The sequence below is a fragment of the Elaeis guineensis genome, chromosome 10 (genome assembly GCF_000442705.2).
Source record: "Elaeis guineensis isolate ETL-2024a chromosome 10, EG11, whole genome shotgun sequence".
In the NCBI taxonomy this organism is placed as follows: Eukaryota; Viridiplantae; Streptophyta; class Magnoliopsida; order Arecales; family Arecaceae; genus Elaeis; species Elaeis guineensis.
Window position 1 is genome coordinate 42747924 of NC_026002.2, and position 22168 is coordinate 42770091.

Genomic DNA, 22168 nt, shown 5'->3' on the forward strand with positions numbered 1-22168 from the left:
CCTCACCTCCCTCTTCCCCTGCCTCCCTTTTCCCCCGACCCCACCTCCCTTGACCCTGACCTTCCCCGGCCTTGCCTCCCTCTTCCCCTGGCCCCACTTCCCTCGGCCCCGGCCTTCCTCGACCCTGCCTCCCTTATCCCCGGCCCTGCCTCCCTCTTCCCTCAGCCCCACTGCCGGCTCCTTTTGGCCCCGTGCCCCACCTCCCTCAGCCCCGGCCACCTTTGGCCCAGGCCCCCTTCAAACCTGTGCCATGCCCTGCTGCCGCCCCCTTCCTCTAGCACCACTGCCGGCGACCCCCGTAGCTCTGTGTGACTTTCCTCCCCTTAGCTGCAGGTATGACTTTTATTTTTTTTCATTTCATGTTATATTTTTTTTATAATTATATTTATAATTATATCATAATAATATTTGATAATAATTATGTCATAATAATTATATGATAATAATTATGTCATAATAATATTTAAAGAAAATCACCATCGGCAGGTCTAGGCCTTGCTGGCGGCTGTGGGCTGTGCCGTCGAATTTTGGGCCATCAGGTTCTGGACCGTGCCGATGGATTCTGGACCGTACTGATAGATTTTGGACCGTGCCGACAGGTTCTAGACCGTACCGATGAATTCTGGGCTGTGCCGGCGAGTTTTGGATTGTGTCGGTGGGTTTCGGATCGTCGGGCTCTAGGCCAGGCTGATGGGTTTTGGACCGTGACAGCGAGTTCTGGGTCATCAAATTTTGGGCCATGCTAGCGGATTTTGGGTTGTGCCGGTGGATTCTAGGCCATCAGATTCTAAGCTGTGTCGGTAGGTTCTGGGCCATCGGGTTCTGGACCGTGCCACTTGATGAAAAGTATTTTCTATTTTTTTTTATAAAGAGGCTATGATGATTTTAAATAGAAAATGATTAATTCTTAGCATGATTTTAGTGATACTTCTCTCTTGCCTTTTCTCTTCTTCTACAAATATTTTAATAATTCTGAATGGCAATATGATCTTGGATGGCATGCAGCTATTTAGCGGGCAACTATTCACAGTCGATTTGGTTTACTAATAGCGGATACCGAAAGTAACGTTGCAATGCATGATTAAATAGTGAATCTGAGCCTCCCTTTTATATATTATTTTTATAAGTATATTTATAATTATGTCATAATAATATTTAATAATAATTATATCATAATAATATTTAAAAAAATCATTATCGATGGGTTCTGGGCCTTGTCGATGGCTGTGGGCCGTGCCGTCAGATTTTGGGCCATCGAATTCTGGACGGTGCCAGTGGGTTCTGGACTATGTCGGTGGTTCTGGGCTACCAGATTTTGGGCCAGATTGGTGGGTTCTGGGCCATGCCAGTAGTTTTTGGGCCATACTAACGGGTTTTGGGCTGTGCCGGTAGGTTTCAGATCGTTAGTTTCTGGATCGGATCGACAGGTTCTGAGCCAGATCGATGGGTTCTGGGCCGTGTTGGTGGGTTTTGGGCTATGCCGGTGGGTTATAGGCCGTCGGGTTCTGGACTGCATCGATGGGTTCTGGACCATTGGATTGTAGGCCGTACCAGTGGGCTCTGGGTCATGCCACTTTATGAAAAATATTTTTTTTTCTTTCTTTTTTTTTATAAAGTAGCTGTGATGATTTCGAATAAAAAATGGTTAGTTCTTAGCATAATTTTAGTGATATTTCTCTCTTATTCTTTTCTCTTTTTGTGCAAATATTTTAACAATTTCAAATGACAAGGTAATATTGGATTGCCTGTGGCTGTTTAGTGGGTAACCATTCATAGCCAATTTGGTTTACTTGTAGCGGATACTGAAAGTAACATTGCAATATATGATTAAATAGTGAATTTGAGCCTCTTTTTTACTTTAGAATTAATATAATTTTTGTTATTGCATAAAATTTTTTGGGTTACTGTTTAGTCCCTATTGCTTTTGCTTGTTGCATTGCATAACAAAAGATCCATCAAAAGATGGGAGAATTATGTATAATGATCAATTGATTGTCCAATTTGGATAGTTTAGAAATTATAAATAATTCTATAGGTAATTACAGTAATCAAATAGTATACTAAGGGTTCGAAAAAAATTTTGCACAGCATTCTCCTTTTGTTCTCCCTAAATGGAAGAACTAAAGAAAAATACTATCGAAATTTTTTTCGATCACTGTTGCATATCGTTTGATTACTATAATGAACTCATAGAATTATTACAATCTTTGAATGGGATAGGACCTATCTTTACCTATTAGTTGGTGATAAAATTTTTTATTTCTAATGCATTGGTATCTAAAAATGATATTTAATATAAATAATATTTTTTATTTACCTATGTAATGATCCCATGGTTCTAGGTCGTATCGGTGGGTTGTAGGCCCTACTGATGGATTTTGAACTGTGTCAGTGGGTTATAGGCCGTGCCACTTTATTATGGGTTCTAGGCCATGTATAGATCCATAGATCCATCTTTTGATTAATATACATATTTTATGATATCCGTATATTTATATATTTTTATACGGATGGAAGAATTATGTACATTGATCAATTGATTATTCAGTTTGGACAGTTTGAAAATTATAATTAATTTTATAGGTAATTATTTTGATGTTATTGTGTTGTGCCTCATTTTCACATATGGTTTAATTGCAATATCATCATTTTTATAATGGATAAGGGGTAGATGAAGTTGAGTAGACTCTCATCAGAATATGAGGCTGGACTTCAAAAGTTTTTTGATTTTACTATAAAAAAATTTAGGAACCATGGACTTATCCAATATCCTTGTAAGAAGTGTATGGTGGGCCTTGGCTACCTCATCAAGATGTAAATGATTACCTCACTATTTATGGCTTTAAAACCAGCTATAAAATTTATTGGGATCAACATGGTGAGTGCAGACCGCAAGGAGGCAATCAACATGATGGGGGAGTGAAATAAATGGTTCGTGATATCTTCCCATTTGTTGGCCACAATGATGATGCATCTATGTCTATGTTTGATCCTGTGGTTGGTGGAATGATAAACAGTGAAGATGTTAGAAAATCAGATAGGATGCATGTATAGATTTCAAAAATTTTTAAAATCGCAGTGAAAAAATGATCGGGTTAAACTCTTTAAACTCACATGCATAAGATCTCATCTAATCCTACCCAAGCCCAGAAGTAAAGACAAGCATATAATCTAAAAAATAAAATAAGGATGAGATCAATCTCAATATCTTTACGTGGATCGAAATTTACTGCTATCGATGACCTCAGATTCGAAGGTTCTTGAGCTGCACACTTGTCCGACCTCTACAAGTATCCACGAGGATCAACCTTGAATCTTTCTTCTCGTGTTAGATCCTTCTTCTCCAAGAAAGATCTATGCCTCTTTGAACCTTGATTAGCAAATGATCTGGACTACAACTTCAACCTTTGAACTGCAGCCTTCTTCTCCTTATTTCTTGCTGTAGAAGAGAACCTCAACTCTTGGCGTGTAGAAGGATGGATGCCCAACCCTTGGGCATTGAAAGAGAAGAGGGAGAGAGAGTATGGCGTGGAGAAGGAGAGAGGAGTTTTTGTTTCACAAAATTCTATTTTTTCCAAACTCTAAGAGACTGTCAGCTTAAATAGATCCTTCCTTGATCCAAATCTGGAACCAATTAACTTAAAAAAGCATATCCTTATCTCATAAGAATTTCTACCTTTTTAATCTAATTTTTTTCTATTAAAATTAGACTTAATTAGTAGGTCATCAACCTCTTTTGGTAAGCATATGGGGTGCCCCAGTCTGATAAGGTAGTCTGAGTGGGCGCCCCTTGCAATAAAGGGCAGGTAGATGGAGCGCCAACACTTGACACCCCCTTAGGGTTTTTATGCACAAGAGAGGAGGCGTAGCACCTCTCTCTCTCTCTCTCCTTCCATGCCAATGCAAGAGAGAGGGTGGGCCCCTCTCTCCTCCTCACACCAATCCAAGAGATGGCACCCAAGGGAATTTCCAAAAGAGACGCATGGCGCCATCTCTTCTTTCCCTTAATTCCACACACAATATCAGAAAATAAATGAGAATATAATAAGGAGACAATAAGGAGATAATTTAACCAACTCATTGACTTAATTCAATCTTCTTAGGCTCACAATTAGGTGCCCAGCTAAATCTTAATGGATTTAGGTTAGATTCAATGCAATGGACTTGATCCAATCGAAGTCTCGAGAAAAATTAGGTTTAACCATATGCTATCATGGTTCTGTTAAACCTAATAGGATTTTAAAAAATCCTAACCCAATTAAAACTTTATAAGTTCAATTGATAAATTTAAGATTAAATCTCTTAATGTGTGATCCCATAGACTTCATTCTATCTGGTAGTGAGATATATTATGATCTCCATCATAATATCATCGAAACTCTTTTCAATAGATTGAAACAATTTCAACTCTATCCTTCAAGGGTCATCGATCATCAAGACGACATCCGATGAGTCCCCCAATCTATTAGTGACCCTAGCAGTATGTAGTGACAATCTAGTAGAATAAAAGTATGAATCTCTAGATACAGTTATCATATGATTCAGTCCTTCTATCATGAGTCCTGACTTGACGGAGGTCATGGAGAACTCGTCAGACCCCATAGTGAGTCATATGCAAGATTGGCTCAACTCAAGTTCATTTGTGAATCTTGTGAATTTTTTTTTTTAATATTCATAATTACTTTAGTCAAAGACTTTCTGAACTTAGTCTTACAAATTGCATAGAACTTCTCCTTTTCTATCAAGGTCAATAGATTTCATCTAGATGCATCTTACTCCAAATAGCGAACCTGAACCTACTGAAGCCAATATACACAGCAAGGACCCAAATGACTAGGGATCGAGAGAATGTACAGTCAAACTCAACAGTCTCACTGCAAATAGCCAATGACATCGTAGGACAAAGGACCACTCATATCACTGCAGCATCGAGAAGACCACTGACGAGCGAGTAGACATTTATGTGATTTTTCATGTTGGTCACGCTTAGTGTAAATTGTTCTTTAACAACCACCCGTGCACTCACCTCAATATCTCTACACTGCAGACTCAAGACTCATCTGCCTATAAGAGAGGTGAACCATGCACCGATCTTGAATGGATTGATCACTGTCCTTCATGACGATCCTTTGACCGAAAGTATTTAGAAATTAATCAATAATTAATGTATGTCTAAAATTTTCAACACATTGAGAATATACAAAAATTATCTTTCTTAATTTTTAGGATAAATTATGGATACATAAACATGATTGAAATGAAAAAAATCCTTTATTGATAATAAAAGTATTACAAGTATAAAATTAAGCCCTAAAATTATATAATATGTCAGCCAACAATTGGCTTCTAGGGCACAAATCTAATAGAGGATATGCAGAAGGTCCGTAGTTGATTGAGGACACTAATGTTTCCTTGTATCCTGGATGTGAAAAGATGACGAAGCTTAAGTTCTTAATCCGATTGTATCTTGCGAAGTGCTCCAATGGGTTCAGTAATAATGGAGTAACTGTATACTAGAGCTTTTGGGAGACATTCTTTCGGACAATGCATAAATCTCAAAGAATAATTATGAGGCATTAAAGATTATTGAATAGTTGGACATTACTTACACCAAGATACATGCATGCCCTAATGATTGCATGCTTTATTGGGAGGGAGATGCCAACCGACACGAGTGCAAGACATACGGTGTATCAAGATGAAAACAGAATAAAGATGGGCACATCGATCAGTGTACCTCAAAAGTTGATGTGGCACTTTTCTTTGATATCGAGACTATAAAAGTTGTTTATATCGGTGAGAACATCGAAGGACATGAGATGGCATGAAGAGAAGCGAGCAAAAGATGATGCATTGAGGCATCCAGCCGATGGAGAGGCATGGCAGAAGTTTAATGAAATACATCCCGATTTCATACAAGAGATACGCAATGTGAGGTTGGACTTGACATACAATAGTTTCAACCCGTTCAAACACATGAATACTAACCATAGTGTATGGCCAAGGGTTACTCATATTTACAACCTCCCACCATGGGTGTGTATGAAAAAATCCTTCACTTTCATAATAGTGCTCATCCCTGGATCGATGGAGCTAGGGAATGACATTGATGTCTATTTGTAGCCTCTTATTATCGAGTTGAAATAGTTGTGGAGCGTTCAAGGTATTCCAACTTTTGATGTTTTGATGAATGAGTCATTCTCCATGCATACGACACTTATGTGGATAATAAATGACTTTTCAGCTTATGTCCTAATGTCAAGTTGAAGCATGAAAGATCAGTTAGCATGCCTAGTTTGTGGAAAAAATATCTGGACAAAAAGGTTGACACATCGGAGGAGCTTTAGGTTTATGGGACATCGATATTTCCTTCATCGAAACCATCCATACAGAAGGGATGCACGCTCTTTCGATGGCACTATTGAAGAAAGTGAGGCACCTAGCCAGATGTCTGGGAGTGAGGTGTTGAGAAAGTTGGAAGGTCTCAGTGTTGAATTTGAAAAAGGTAATTTAATTGATGGTAAAAAGAGGAAGCATCGATCAAAGACAAATGACACACTTTAATTGGAGAAAAAAAAAAGATTCTTTGACTTGCCATATTGAGAGAAAAACTTATTGCGCCACTGCTTAGATGTCATACACATTGAAAAGAACGTGTGCAAGCTCCTATTGACAATGATCTTGAACATCAAGGATAAGATCAAGGATGACTTGAATTTTTGGTTTGACTTGAAAGAATGGGGTATTAGGAGATCACTTCATCCGAAGCTGGTAGGGGGAGAACAGTGGAGGTTTCCTCATGCATGCTATGTTATGAATGCCTCCGAATGGTCCACATTTCTTCATGTGTTAGAGAACATAAAGGTCCCAGATGGACACTCAAACAACATATCAAAGTATGTGAATAGTAAAGATGTCAGACTTGATAGATTGAAGACTCATGATTATCATGTGTTGATGCAGGAGTTGATCCCAATAGCTATTCACCGTGTGTTGTCAAAAAATGTAAGAATGGCTGTTATTCATCTTTACAACTTCTTCAACGATATTTGTGTGAAGAAGTTACTTAAGAAAGATATAAAGAAAATGAAGGCAAGGACGGTGACTATATTATGTGATCTGAAGAAGATATTTTTATCATCATTTTTTAGAGCTATGATGCATCTCACCGTGCACCTTGCAGGAGCAGTTGCACTTGGAGGCCCAGTGTTCTGTCGATAGATGTATCCCACCGAGAGAAATATTCAAATGCTGAAATCTTATGTAAGAAATATGAATTAGCTGGAGGGATACATAGCAGAAGGTTATTTGGGTCAAGAGCATATGAATTTTTATACCATATACTTAAACAAGCTTAAGACACATCATAATCGCTCAATGAGAAATCAGGATGATCAGTATGAGCCAATTGAGCCTACATTTGAGTCTATTCCACAGCCAGGTAGACTTTTCACTTCATACTGCCTCACTAATTTGAGCCTTGAGGAAAGGGATAAGGTGCACCACTACGTGCTGTTCAATTGTGATATCATTGAGCTGTACATAAAGTGAGTCACTCAGCCTTATTTATTTCTCATTACTTAGAAGAAAATATCCCATTATACCTAAATTTGTTCTTTATGCATGTAGCAAATACAAGGTCATAAGAGTAAAATATGGTGCTCTAAGTATGTGAGAAAAAGAAAAAATACACAGTAAAGAGTTCTCTGAGTAGTTCAAAGATCATATAAGCGAGTATATATTTTTGCCTTGTACATCTTATTTGAATATGTTTACTAATTAGGTGTCATCTTCTTAGGTGTAGAGATTATCGCTCAATGATTTGAGCCCTGAAGTGTCTGCTTTTTCAATGGGACCTAATTGTACCATGTATGAGTACAAACAGTTCATCATTAACAGCTACAGGTTCAATATTCACAGTCGATCCATAAACATGGCAACACAAAATAGTGACATGATGTTGAGCGCCACCACTGAGTGTTATACTAGCTCGAGAGATTCACAATCTCGTACGAAGGATCTAAACTATTATGGGGTTGTGGAGTAGTCATCTTGGGCTACTATTCTATAGGGAGGGTTGCGTTAATAAACTATAATTTGTTTGACACCTTGTCTCAATCAGGGATGAAAACTGATGAGTACGGTTTTACTCTCGTCAATATGCAATGCTATCTCCGTACTGAAGAACCATATAGACTTGCCTCCTAAGCTAGTCAAGTTTTCTACGTTAATGATCTCTTGGAGCCTCAAAAAGGTATTGTTGTGAGGATGGTGCCTAGGCATATCTTTGATGATACCGAGGTTGATGATGATATTGGACCATGCATACAAAGTGTTCCTCTAAGACAAAACTTATTTGATATTCCTCTAAGACCATGCATACAAAGTGACAACCCAGTAGAATGAAAGTGTGAATCCCTAGGTACAGTTATCGTATGATTCAGTCATTCTATTGTGAGTCCCGACTTGACAGAGGTCATGGAGAACTCGTCAGACCCCATCGTCAGTCATATGCAAGATTGGCTTGACTCGAGTTCATTTGTGAATCCTATGGAAACTCTTTTTCGGTATTCACACTTGTTTTGGCTAAAAACTTTCTGAACTCAGTCTCACAAATCGCATAGGACCTCCTTTTCTATCAAGATCAATAGATCCATCTAGGTCCATCCCACTCCAAACAGTGAATCTGAATCTACTGAAGACAACATACACAACAAGGACTCGAATGGCTAGGGACCAAGAAAATATATAGTTAAACTCAGTAGTCTCCCTGCGAATAGTCAATGACACTGCAGGTCAAAAGACCACTCATACCACTGCAGCATCGAGAAGACCATTGAGAGTGAGTAGAAATTCATGTGGTTTCTCATGTTGGTCATGCTTAGTGTAAGTTATTCTTTAACAACCATTCGTACCCTCATCCCAGTGTTTCTACACTGCAGACTCAAGACTCATCTGTCCACAAGAGAAGTGAACCATGCACCGATCTCGAATAGATTGATCACTGTCCTTCGTGATGATTCTTTGATCGGGATTGTTTAGAAATTTATCACAATTAATGGATGTCTCAAATTCTCAACACATTGAGAATAAACAAAAATTATTTTTATTAATTTTTAGGATAAATCATAGATATATAAATATGATTGAAATAAAAAAGTCCTTTATTGATAATAAAAATATTACAAGTATAAGATTAAGTCCTGAAATTACATAATGTGTCAGCCAATAATTGACTTCTAGGACACAAATCTAATAAACTCTCACTTGACCTAAAACCAATTGGCCATATATCTAAGATCCATCTTCTCAAGGTGAGCTTTGATCTTCTGCTGACGAAGAGACTTGATCAGTAGGTCCGCCATGTTTAGCACAGAATCTACTCTCTGCACCTCGACGAACTTCTTCTCGAGGTATTCGCATACGATGTAAAATCGTTGCTCTATATGCTTGAATTTCTGATGAGACCTGAGCTCCTTAGCAAGGACTATGACGTCGTTGTTGTCATAGTATAGTGCAATAGCATCTGATGTCATCACACCTAATCCCACAACAAACTTCTTGAACCGAAAGGTTTCCTTAGTAGCTTCAGAGGCGATGATGTACTCGACTTTCATGATCGAATCTGCAATGATTGGCTGCTTGAAACTTTTTTAGCTAATTATACTACCATTACACAAGAAGATATACCCCGATGTAGACTTTCTGTCATCAACATCTGTCATGAAGTCTGAATCGTGGTATCCCTCAACTTTCAGCTCCGATCCTCTCCCAAAGATCAATAACAAATTTTTAGTCCTTTTCAAGTACTTAAGAATATTTTTAACAGCAATTCAGTATTCTTCACCTGGATTCGCTTGATATCTACTCGTGACACTCATGACAGGGGTTATATCAGGGCGTGTATATAACATGACGTATATGAGGCTTCCTATTGCCAAAGTATGAGGAATCTTGCTCATATGCTGGACTCCTCAGGTGTATCGGGACACATCTTCTTGGAGAGATGAATACCATGTCTAAGGGGCAAAAGACCCCTCTTAAAGTTTTTCATGCTGAACCTCTTCAGCACCTCCTCTATGTACATTCACTGTGAGAGTCCTATCGTCCTCGTAGATCTATCTCTATAGACCTTTATACCAAAGATGTAGGAGGCTTCTCCTAGGCCTTTCATGATGAACTCTTTTGGCAACCATACTTTGACCGATGTCAGCATGAAAATATCATTCTCAATTAGAAAGATGTCATCCATATACAATACAAAGAATGTGATAGTACTCCCACTGACCTTTTTGTACACACATGGCTCCTCATTTTTGATGAAATCAAATATTTTGATCACATTGTTAGAAAATATGTTTCAAAGCCAATCGTCAGCCTGTTGACGGTTGTGCTATTTGATGTAATTGTATATGATTTAATTAATAAAATATTTATTTAGTAATTTTTGTCATAAGCTTGTACATCTTCTATATCAAACTTCTGTATTATGATGAAAGTCCTTAGGACTATTTTAAATTGATAAAGAAAGATTTATCATTTAGTCCTTAAATGAGTTTGTGACCAAATGATATGCTATTACAAGGATGATAGACATATCAAGTGTAGATCATTGTGTGCCATATAGGTTGGTTGTCCTCTTAATCAAAGAGTGTGGAGATACTGGTATTGCATACAGGTGAAATGTAGGAGTACATTTCATTGAATGTGACTAACTCCAGAGTACTCTGCTGTCAAGAGTCATTTTGAAGGGATATGGGTATAAGTGTCCCTAAGATCTGAGATCACCATGGTGACTTGCAAGCAACTCACTGTGCTTTAGTGTTGGACTATCTGAATTTTTAATTCAGGATCGAAAGATTTCTGGGCATAGTCAAGTACTTATGAAGTCGGTACGTGAATCAAGATGGAATTGACCACTCCAAAGGATTGGAGAGGATGCTTTGTATTTCAATTTAGTAAGACCTTGGTCAGGACAATCCTTGTGAGGAGTCACATGATTTATTAGATTGAGACAAATAATGGATGTACTATTAAGAGTTGACGGTTTAAACTTTAAGTCATCCTAGCATCAAGGGTCAAAGGGATGAATTATACGGTAACTATATCTAAATAGATTTTTGAGTGTTGCTTTGCATACATTCGGCCTATCTAAATGTCGGGTACCATTACTAGATGGTTATCCGATTGGTACAGTAATCTATTCTTGTGCTACTGGATTAGGTTCAAACCTATGGAGTCACACACATTAGAAGTTTTTCTTTGATCACATGGCTAATCTGAAGAGTCCCAGTAGACTGAGACTCTAGTGAAGAGCCCTACTAGATGGAGACTCCACTGAAGAGTCCTACTGGACGGAGACTCTGGTGAAGAGTCCCATTGGACTTAGACTCTATCATTAATAGAAGATTAATTAGTGATTAGATTACTAATTAGCTCAATTTGATTGAATATTAAAGTCTGGATCAAGTTTGATTGAATTGGATTTAATCAAGTCAGATCTGATTAGGTTATGAAATGACCTAATCAGTAAGGAAGAAATGATCCTAATTTGATCGGATCTATAACTCAATTAATTTATTGATTTGATCAGATTTAATTGAGATTATAGGAGTCTAATTAGATTAGGTTTATCATATTTTATTTGGATCTAATTGGACTGGGTTTGAAAGAAATCCAATTGGTTAAACCCTAGAGTCTCAGATGAATGGGACTCTCTCCCTTGCACCATCCAAAAGGTCTCTTGCCTTTTTTTTGCCGCACAAAACTAGTTTGTGTGTGAGAAAATCAGAAGCTAATCCTTCTTTTATCGCCCATTAAGGATAGAATTTGGTTGGTTTTGAATTGAATTCAAAATGGTTTGAATTTCAACCTAAAACCCTATCTCTATTCTTCCACACATTTGCTTCTTTTGAAGGCACCCATTGTGTGCGAGAAAAGGAAGTGTTCCTAATTATTTTTCATGCTCAAATTTCTCTGGTAAGTCTTTCTTTAAGTTAGATAAGGGTGAAAAAAATTTAGAGTTAAATTGAAATTTAAAATATTTTGAATTGCAACAAAATCCAACTTTTATCCTATCTAACCTATTTTGTGCGACAACAATAAAAAGGCTACTTTTTTGTGCACCAAAGAGAGAGAGAGCTTTTCACCATGAGATACTAGAGGGAAAGAGGGGCCAAAAATCTTCTTTGGGGCATGAGGTTTGGGTGGACTTCTAGCTTCCTTGGCATGAACAAAGAAGGAGACTGATCTCCTCTCGGGTGAGAGACCTAGAACTATTCTAGGGTTTCTGGGTGAGGAAAAACTAAAGAAAAAAGTGTCTTTCTCTAAGTTTCTCTACCATCCAGCATTCTCCTCTGATCTATCTTTGATAAAAAAAAAAGATTCGAGATGATCGAAGAAGGAGATCAAGTCAGACCTGCCATCAGAAGCCGACTGTGTGAGCTAGCACTCCCGTAGAGGGCTGATCGGTCCGAGGGCTTCATATGGACCATCCATAGAGGTCGGATGCTTGTGCGACTGTGAGCAACTAGAGAAGACTTTCAGATCTATATTCTCAATCATGAAGTTCGACTACTCATGCTCAGGTATTGGGTTCGAAACCCTTGAAGTAGTAGATTAGATCTATTACTAAATGCTGTTTTTGATTCACATACTTGTCATTTTAGATTCAAATTTTTGTGCATATAAATTCATGTCATAGATCCATTTGTAGAGATTTTAAGATCAGATCTTATGCATGCATTTGTAGATTAAATAGTTTAATCTAATATTTTTTGCTACAAAATTTTTTGAAATGCATACATGTAACCCCTGCGCATCCTAACACACATCATTAAAGCGAGTATTCTAACTCCGAGATGCTTGCTTGAGTCCCTATATGGACCTGTACAGCTTGCAGACCTTGTGATCACTATCACTGGATATGAAATTCAAAGGCTGCTTCATATAGATATCTTCCTCAAGATATCTATTTAGAAAGATAGTTTTCACATCCATTTGTCAAATTTCATAATCATGAAAGGCTGCTTTGGCAAGCAGAGTATGAATGGATTTTAGTATGGCTATAGACAAAAAAATTTTATGATAGTCAATGCCTTCACGTTGACTATAACCTTTTGCGACTAATCTTGCCTCATAGGTCTCTACCTTACCATCTGATCTAATTTTTTTTTATAAATCTATTTACACCCAATAGGTATAATACCTTCAGGTAGATCTACTAAGGACCAAACCTGGTTAGAATGCATGGAGTCAATTTCTGACTTCATTGCTTTCATCTATTTTTCAGAGTCTATATCTAACATTACCTCATCATAGGTCTTGGGATCATTCCTAATGTTCCTATCTCCCACAAGAAATGCTTTCTCTCAAATCCTCTGTAAGAATATCTAAGTACCTTTCAGAAAAATGAGAGACCCTACTTGATCTATGAGGTAGAGGAGGTATCACATTTACTGGCTCATTACTGGGTTCAGGTTCTTGAACTCGATGCTCTTTAGAGATTTTTTCTTCAAACTCAATTTTCCTCCCATTGCCTCCATCTTGGATAAACTCTTTTTTTAAGAAGACAGCATGACGGCTTATAATCACATTGTGATCCTCAGGAAGATAGAAGTAGTATCCCATGATTTTCTTAGGATATCCTATGAAGCGAGCCCTAAAGGACCTAGCCTCTAACTTATCCGCCTGCTGTCGCTTGACATGGGCCGAACATCTTCAAATCTTGAGATACCCAAGAGTTGACTTCTTACTATATCATAACTCATATGGTGTGGTAGGAATAGATTTAGAGAAAATTCGATTCAAAAGATGAATCACAGAAAGCAATGCATGTTCCCAGAGAAAGACAGAAAAGTTTGTGAAGCTCATCATGGACCAAACCATATCTAATAAGATTCGATTCCTCCTTTCAGATACCCCATTGAGCTGAGGTATCTCTGAAGATGTCCACTGTGAGACTATGCCGTTATCTTTAAGATAGGCCCAAAATTCTCTACTTAGGTATTCCCCTCCTCGATCTGATCGAAGAACCTTTATGGTTTTTTCAGTCTATTTTTCTACTTTATGTTTGAACTCTATGAACTTTTTAAAAGCTTCAGACTTTCGGTGTATCAGATATACAAACTCATACCGTAAAAAATCATTGATAAAAGTTATAAAGTAGATATAGCCACCTTTAGCTTGTACATCGAATGGACCATACACGTCAGTGTGTATCAGGGCTAATATCTTAGTGGCCCATTCCTCTTGTTCCACAAAGAGCAGTTTGGCCATTTTATCTTGAAGACATGATTCACAAACCGGATAAGACTTGATACGATCATGATGCCGTCGTTAGGACACCGTGATTATCAATCAAATTCCGACTTCAATAAAAATTAAAAACATATAGAAAGTAGTGAGTCGTATCGAATCCACAGAGAAGGTAGGATTTTGATTTGAAATCTTTGATTTTATAAAAAAAATAAAATTTTAGAGAAAATAATTTAAGTTGAAAAATAAAAATTAAAAGTATGAAAAATAAATCGGATACTAAGATCTACTAACTAGATCCTAGCATCTACTTGCAATAAAAATAAATAATAAAAATTTAAAAAATATAAAAATAAATTGGTACTAAGATCTACTAATTAGATCCTAGCATCTACATGCAAAAAAATCAAAGACAGGAATTTAAAGTGCAGAAAAATAAATTTTGCATTAATTGAAATTAAAATTTTAGTATAAAAAAATTAAAAAAAAATAAAATAAAATAAAAATAAAATTGTAACAAGAATCTGAAGTTGATCAGCCAAGCCTTATAAGAAAGATGGTTGATGACCTCTCCATCTTTCATCGTACTCTATAGAGCGAACCAACTTCTCTCCTTATTTTCTTGGGTCTCTAAAGTTTTTTTTTTTTTTCTATACTTTCTACTCACAAAGTTTATTCTCAGATTCTCTATTTATAGATAAATTTTTCATAATTTTTTGATAGAAAAAGAAGTCCTAAAACCCTTAGAAATTATATTAATCCCCTTAGAAATATTTCTGACCGTCGGATGGAGCTTGAACCACCCAGATCTGCCCAAAACTATAGTTTTAATCCTTATCAAAGTCAGATCGAATGTCAGCCATTGGATCTGGGTTCTGATGAAGTTCTGGCTGTCAGATCGTGTAATTTAAATCCTTAACACAGTCGGAAGCGTTCTTAGCCATCCGATCAATTGATGGATCGCTTCTGGGTCATCGAATTACGCAAAAGAGTCCTCTTATAAACCGACAATGAACAGCAATCGTTGGATCTAAGTCAGATTGAATCTCAGTCGTTGGATCGTACCCAAGATCTTTCTCTCACTGTGAACCGTGCCTGTGGACTGCATGAAGTTTTCTGTAGACCGTGCCCTGGCTCTGTGGATCGAGCGGTCGGTCCACCGTACATCGAAGGCTATTTTTTTTATTTTTTAGGATATTTTAGCTCTATTTTCACTCCGATTTTTACCTAAAAAATTAAAAAAAATATGCATAAAATTTTTCAAAAATTTCTCTTCATTTTGGTATTTAAATTGCTTAATTAAATTAACTCTACTTTTTTATAAATATATCTAATTTCATATTTTTTTTTAAATCACTTATTTTTTAAAAAAATTCAATAAATTCATGAAATTAGGATTTTTAAGAAGATATTAGCACCATAAATTATCAAAAATATCTATAATCAATATAAAAATATATCACTTATCACACTTTCCAACTTGAACTTTGCTCGTCCTCGAGTAAAAAAAGAATTTAGAATCAAGTATCGTTTAACTTAAAGTTTCGAATTTCACCAAATAATTTTCAAAAGGACCACTGATGTTCAGTACAGTGTGAATGAGGTATGTCATTGGGATATTAATACTAGTCAATATGAGAGTTAAACTAAGAATACTAAACTTTTTCTGAATTTTTTCAAATTATCCCTACCTTTATCTTCAAATCATTTACCTTCATATGGACAAGTATATTGTTACTTCTATCCTTCATTTATTGATTGATTTTTTTTTTTGAATATATGAAGAAACATATAATTACTTTCACAAGCCCATAAGAAGTAAACTCTTCTTTGATGTCGGTAGAAAAATTTAGAAATACTCAAAAAAAACTATTTAAGTTCTAAACTTAACTCTTTATTGAGTTTTCTTAATACTTGATCCCTCAATATCTCACAAACTCTCTGATCTGTACATCAATTTTCTTTTAAAAATACTTAGTTTAACTTGATTCTTAAATATAATCAGATGCTTAAATACTAAATACTAACTTACTGGAGGACTTAAAAAAAATTTTTATTCTCCCCCCAACTTAATCAATATTGTCCTCAATGGAGTAGGAAAAATGAACGGTGCATATAAAGAGAAAGAAAAGGAGAGATATCACCTGATCCATAAGTCTTTTCAAAACTGATTCTCCTCCTAACTTAGCCAAGATTATTTTAAGATCCCTACAAAAGATACAAAGCAAGACTCGATCATCCTAAACAAAATACAAAAGATAGAAAAAAACACAAAACTAAAAATTAAAAACTGGGTTGCCTCCCAGGAAGCATTAAGTTTACCGTCTTCAGTCAAACCATGCTGATTCTCTCACCTATCCTGTATCGATTATTAGATTGATAAATTTTAATGGTTTTGGATTGCCAATCTCAGAAAGATGGTCTATAATAAATTTTAATATTTTATTACCAATCTTTAGAAAGTAGTTCACATCTCTGTTCTTAATTTTAGAAAGATAGTTCACAAACCCATTCACAGACCCTTGTTTATCAAGAATTTCTCCTATTTATTCTTCTAAAATGCTCATGAATTGAGTTTTTAGGTTAGAAATTGAGTTTGAAGTAATGGATGCTGAAAGGGTATCTTTTGATTTTAAACATGCATATTTAGATGTGATCAAGGGCAATTTCAGTTCTGGAGGAGGTAATTTTAAAGTAGAAGAACCGACTTCTGGGGCTGAAGAAAATAAAACTTTTGGTGGATATATCTCGGGTAGCTCATCAACTCTCTTCTCAGTATCAATTTCAGGCTCAGATTCTTCTATCGGGTTAGCTTCAGTACTAACCTCTTTTTCTAAATTTTTATTTTGACTAGCATCAGTACTAGCCTCTCTCACCTGGTCTAAATATGGGTCCTTAAGAATCCTATTACTTCTAAGCTCAAAGATTATTTTATCATTTTCAAATTGAGGATTCTTAGGTTGGACATTGGATTGTTGACTAGGTCCAAGTGGTTGGTAGGTGGGTGGGTTATTTTTAAAATTTGGTATTGGTTCGTTTGGCAGTTGATCTAGTTCTCTCCTCATAGAAGATTCAGCTAATTGACTTATTTGTACTTCTAGTCTGGTGAGGGATTGCTGTTGGATCATAATCATTTGTTGAAGTTGGTTCAATCTATCGTTGGCTAGATTAGTCTGTTGAGGAGGTGGGTATGACGGTTGATTGTAATAAGATGGTTGAGTAGGCTGACCACTATTATAGGTATAATTTTGGTATTGGGGCCTATTCTGAAAGTTCTGCATAGAAAAAATTTGGGTCTGAGCCTAAGTCTGTTGGGATCTCCAAAAAAAATTAGGATGGTTCCTCCAGCCTGAATTATATGTGTTAGAAAATGGATCATACATAGATTTGGAGTAACCTTGGGCAGCTTGAACTTGTTCTTGAATGAAAGGTGGAAACTGTGCAGTTGTGGGATATTCGCTCATATGATGGGCTGGGCTAGCACAAATAGAACAAATCTCTTGATAATTAGGTGGCGATGTGTATTGTGCAGGAGATTGTTGACCTAATGCTAGGAACTGATCAAACTTCTGGGCAAGAAGGTCGACTTTATCTAATCTTTGGGCTGTTAGGTTCAGATCGACCTTAGGACTAGAGTCTGTTTGCTTGATCTCAAAAATTTTTGTCCGCTTTTGGTGAGAGATTGATCTTTCGTAGGAGGATAATGAAGCATGATTGATTGAATTTTCACTCAAAGTTTCAAATAAAGTGTAGGCTTCATCCTCACTTTTACTCATGAATGCACCCCCATAAGATGCATCTACCATTTGTCTGTATTGGTCACCTAAACCCTCATAAAAAGCTTGAACAATTTGCCACTTAGATAGACCATGGTGTGAGCATTTTCTAAGAAGTTCCTTAAGTCTCTCTCATGATTTATGAATTTGTTCTCCTGGAAGTTGAGCAAATCTAGTGATGGCTCGCCTCATGGTGTTGGTTTGACCTATGGGATAGAATTTCTTAAGAAACTCGTGCTGCATTTTAGCTCAAGTTTGGATTGGTCTCCCTATTGTGCCAAGCTAGTACTTGGCTTTGTCTTTAAGTGAGAAGAAGAATAAGGTCAATCTAAGTACATCATCAGTAAAATTTTGAATTTTCATCATGGAATAAATTTCTAAGAACTCATCCAGATACTTGTAAGGATCTTCATTAGTATTCCCATAGAAAGATGAGAGCATCTGGATTGTGGTCGACTTGATTTCATAGTGACTTGTAGGGATATCAGGTAAGTGGATACAAGTTGATGGGTTATAGGTGGAAGGAATAAAATATTCTTTCATCTATCTAGGTGGTTCTCTAGGATCTCCAGCTATCTGATTTTCAGGTTTAATATGAATCAACTGTTCAATCTCAGGATTAGATTCAACTAGGTCAGGATAGAGAGACCTTCTACCTTGCATATACCAGTGCAAACCCTAATGTATGATTCAAGTTTTGTTTTTGTTTCATTTTTTTTTAAGAGAAAAAGGAGAGAAAAGAAAGAAAGAACCCTAGACCTAGATACGTAAGGTGGGAAGAATTAGTTGTGGTTTAGTGTTAATTATAATCAAGTTAGCAAACAATTAAACCTAGACACCTGTGGGTTTCTTAGACCTAACAGTTCGATGTAGAGTGGCTTAGCTTGAATGCAAATTGAGTTTATTCTCACTTCCTTCAACTAGCCAGATAAGAGGTGGGATCGTGGGGGTCCCCCCGTTGCTTGCCTTAGACACCAATTGAATTGGCCAGGTAAGCTAACGGAACCAATTAAATAACCATAAATCCACTTAAGCTGACCCTTTATAACCTCTAGCCTTAAATACTAGTTTCAGGAGTGAGTTCGGACTTACTTTGCACTGGACTTGACCACAATACTCAGAACTGAACTTGATTAATACTAAGGGCCAATGTCTACTTGATTTTAGTTAGGCTAGGGTTAATGTGGGATGCTGGTTGGTTGTTTTTGGGCCAAGGGAGGGTGATAAAATTCTCACCTTATCTTGTTATGGGTCTTGCCCTTAAATTGATTTCAGATGAATATGCACAACCAATTTCAAATAAGGAGTTCTATGCAACTAAATTAGATGCATGAAACTAATAAAACTTGAAACCTTACCTCATCTCTAGCGATCATCAAAAATAAATCTACAATGATGAATGCTCTTAAAAATTAAGTTTCTACTCTTGTCATGTAATTTTTATTAGGTTTATGTGGATGAATTTTAGGTTAATTAAAAAAATAGTAATTAATACTAAAAAAAAATAGTTAAGGCTAGGATTATGATTGATCTCACCAACTTGGAAGCTTTCTATCTCCCTTTTTTTTGAATTTTTTAATTTTTTTCTGTAAAAAGATAAAAAAAGTTAGTAAGCTATAGTCACAAAAAAATCAAACATTAAAATTGGTGCCTTCCCCGACAACGGTGATAAAAATTTGATAGGGTCAAGATGCTATCGTTAGGACACTGTGATTATCAATCAAATTTCGACTTCAATAAAAATTAAAAATATGTAGAAAGTAGTGAGTCAGATCGAATCCACAGAGAAAGTAGGATTTTGATTTGAAATCTTTGATTTTACAAAAATAAAATAAAATTTTGAAGAAAGCAATTTAAGTCGGAAAATAAAAATTAAAAGTGCGAAAAATAAATCGGGTATTAAGATCTATTAACTAGATCCTAGCATCTACTTACAATAAAAATAAATACTAAAAATTTAAAAAATATATAAATAAATTGATACTAAGATCTACTAATTAGATCCTAGCATCTACGTATAAAAAAATAAAAGACAGAAATTTAAAGTGCAGGAAAATAAATTTTACATTAATTAAAATTAAAATTCAAGTATAAAAAATTTTAAAGGAATAATAAAATAAAATAAAAATAAAATTATAACAAGGATCTGAAGTGATCAGCCAAGCCTCATCGAGAAGATGGTTGATGACCTCTCCATCTTCTATCATACTCCGTAGAGCGAACTAGCTTCTCTCCTTCTTTTTCTTGGATCCCTAAAGCTATTTAATTTTTTTTTATTTTTTTTTACACTTTCTACTCAATTTTTCTACTCACAAAGCTTATTTTCGGACCTCCTATTTATAGATAAAATTTTCATAATTTTTTGGTAAGAAAAGGAGTCCTAAAATCCTTAGAAATCATATTAATCCCTTTAGGAATATTCCTGGCCGTCGGATGGAGCTTGAACCACCCAGATCTGCCCAAAATCTATAATTTTAATCCTTATCAAAGTCAGATCGAATGTCAGCCGTTGGATCTGGGTTCTGATGAAGTTCTGACCATCAGATCGTGTAATTTAAATCCTTAACATAGTCGGGAGCATTCTCAGCCATCCGATCACTTGATGGATTGCTTCTGGGCCGTCGGATCGTGCAAAAGAGTCCTCTTATAAATCGATAATGAACAGCAACCGTTGGATCTAAGTCGGATTGAATCTCAGCTGTTAGATCATGCCCAGGATCTTTCTCTCACTGTGAACCGTGCCTGTGGACCACGTGAAGTTTCCTGTGGATCGCGCCCTGGCTCTGTGGACCGAGCGGCCGGTCCACCATACACTGAAGGCTATTTTCTTTATTTTTTAAGATATTTTAGCTCCATTTTCACTCTGATTTTTATCTAAAAAAATTAAAAAAAATATGTATTAAATTCTTTAAAAATTTTTCTTCATTTTGATGTTTAAATTACTCAATTAAATTAACATCTATTTTTTTATAAATATATCTAATTTTATATTTTTTAAAAAATTACTTATTTTTTAAGAAAAATTAATAAATTCATGAAATTAGGGTTTTTAAGAAGATATTAGCACCATAAATTATCAAAAATACTTACAATAAATATAAAAATATATCACTTATCAAGACTCGAAAGTTAATGGCCCAAGAAGACCATCTTTCTCTAGTTTGTTGAGTCTGTCCTCTCCAATATGGTTTAGCCTAAGGTGCCACAGATATTTTTGGCTAATCCTATCTCTAAGTCTCTTAGACCCTATGGCATTCGTAATTTGCTTATTAATATTTACACTCACATCCATATGCAAATGATAAAGACCGTCAATCAAGAAAGTACATGTAACAACTTTATTTTCAAAATAAATAGAACTCATGTCTTTATTGAAATAAAAATTATAATTATCCTGTGCCAGCACAGATATAGAAATCAAATTCTTACTGGCTACAGGTATATAATAGCAGTCTTTAAGAATAAACTAACTCCTAATGGTAATCACAGAGGGTAGGTCCCGATGGTCATAGCAGCAATCTTTGCTCCATTGTCGATCCGAAGAGTGATCTCGCCTTCCCTCAGCCCTCTCACTTCTTCAAAATTCTGCATAGAAGTACATAAATGGGCACTTGATCCAAAACCTAGAACCCAACTAGAAGAAGAAAAAATTATTAGATTAGTTTCAATAATGAGCATATCAGACGTACCTTCAAAAGGCCCATCCTTCTTCCTGCTCTTGACAGTCGTTAGGTAGGTCGGACCATTCTTCCTTTAGTGGCCTTCAACGTTGCAATGAAAATACCTTTTCTTATCATCAGCCTTCTTTGGAACCTGTATCTTGGGCTTGATCTCATTCTTTTACTTTTTCGTAAGCTTCTTCTTCTTTTTAAAAGAAGATTTTTTTTTGGAGGAAGCCTGCTCCACAGTTAGAACTATACCCCTTGAACTCTTCAAGGTACCCTCTGCTGTTACCAGCATGTTCAATAACTCGGGCAAAGTGCTATCAATTTTATTTATATGATAGTTCATGATGAATTATCCATACGAGATTGGAAGATCAGATCCACTTGCAATTCCTTATCTATGTTCATGCCGAGCTTCTGAAGCTCCTCGATGTCTTTGATCATTGTCAAAACAATAATCATTGATGGACT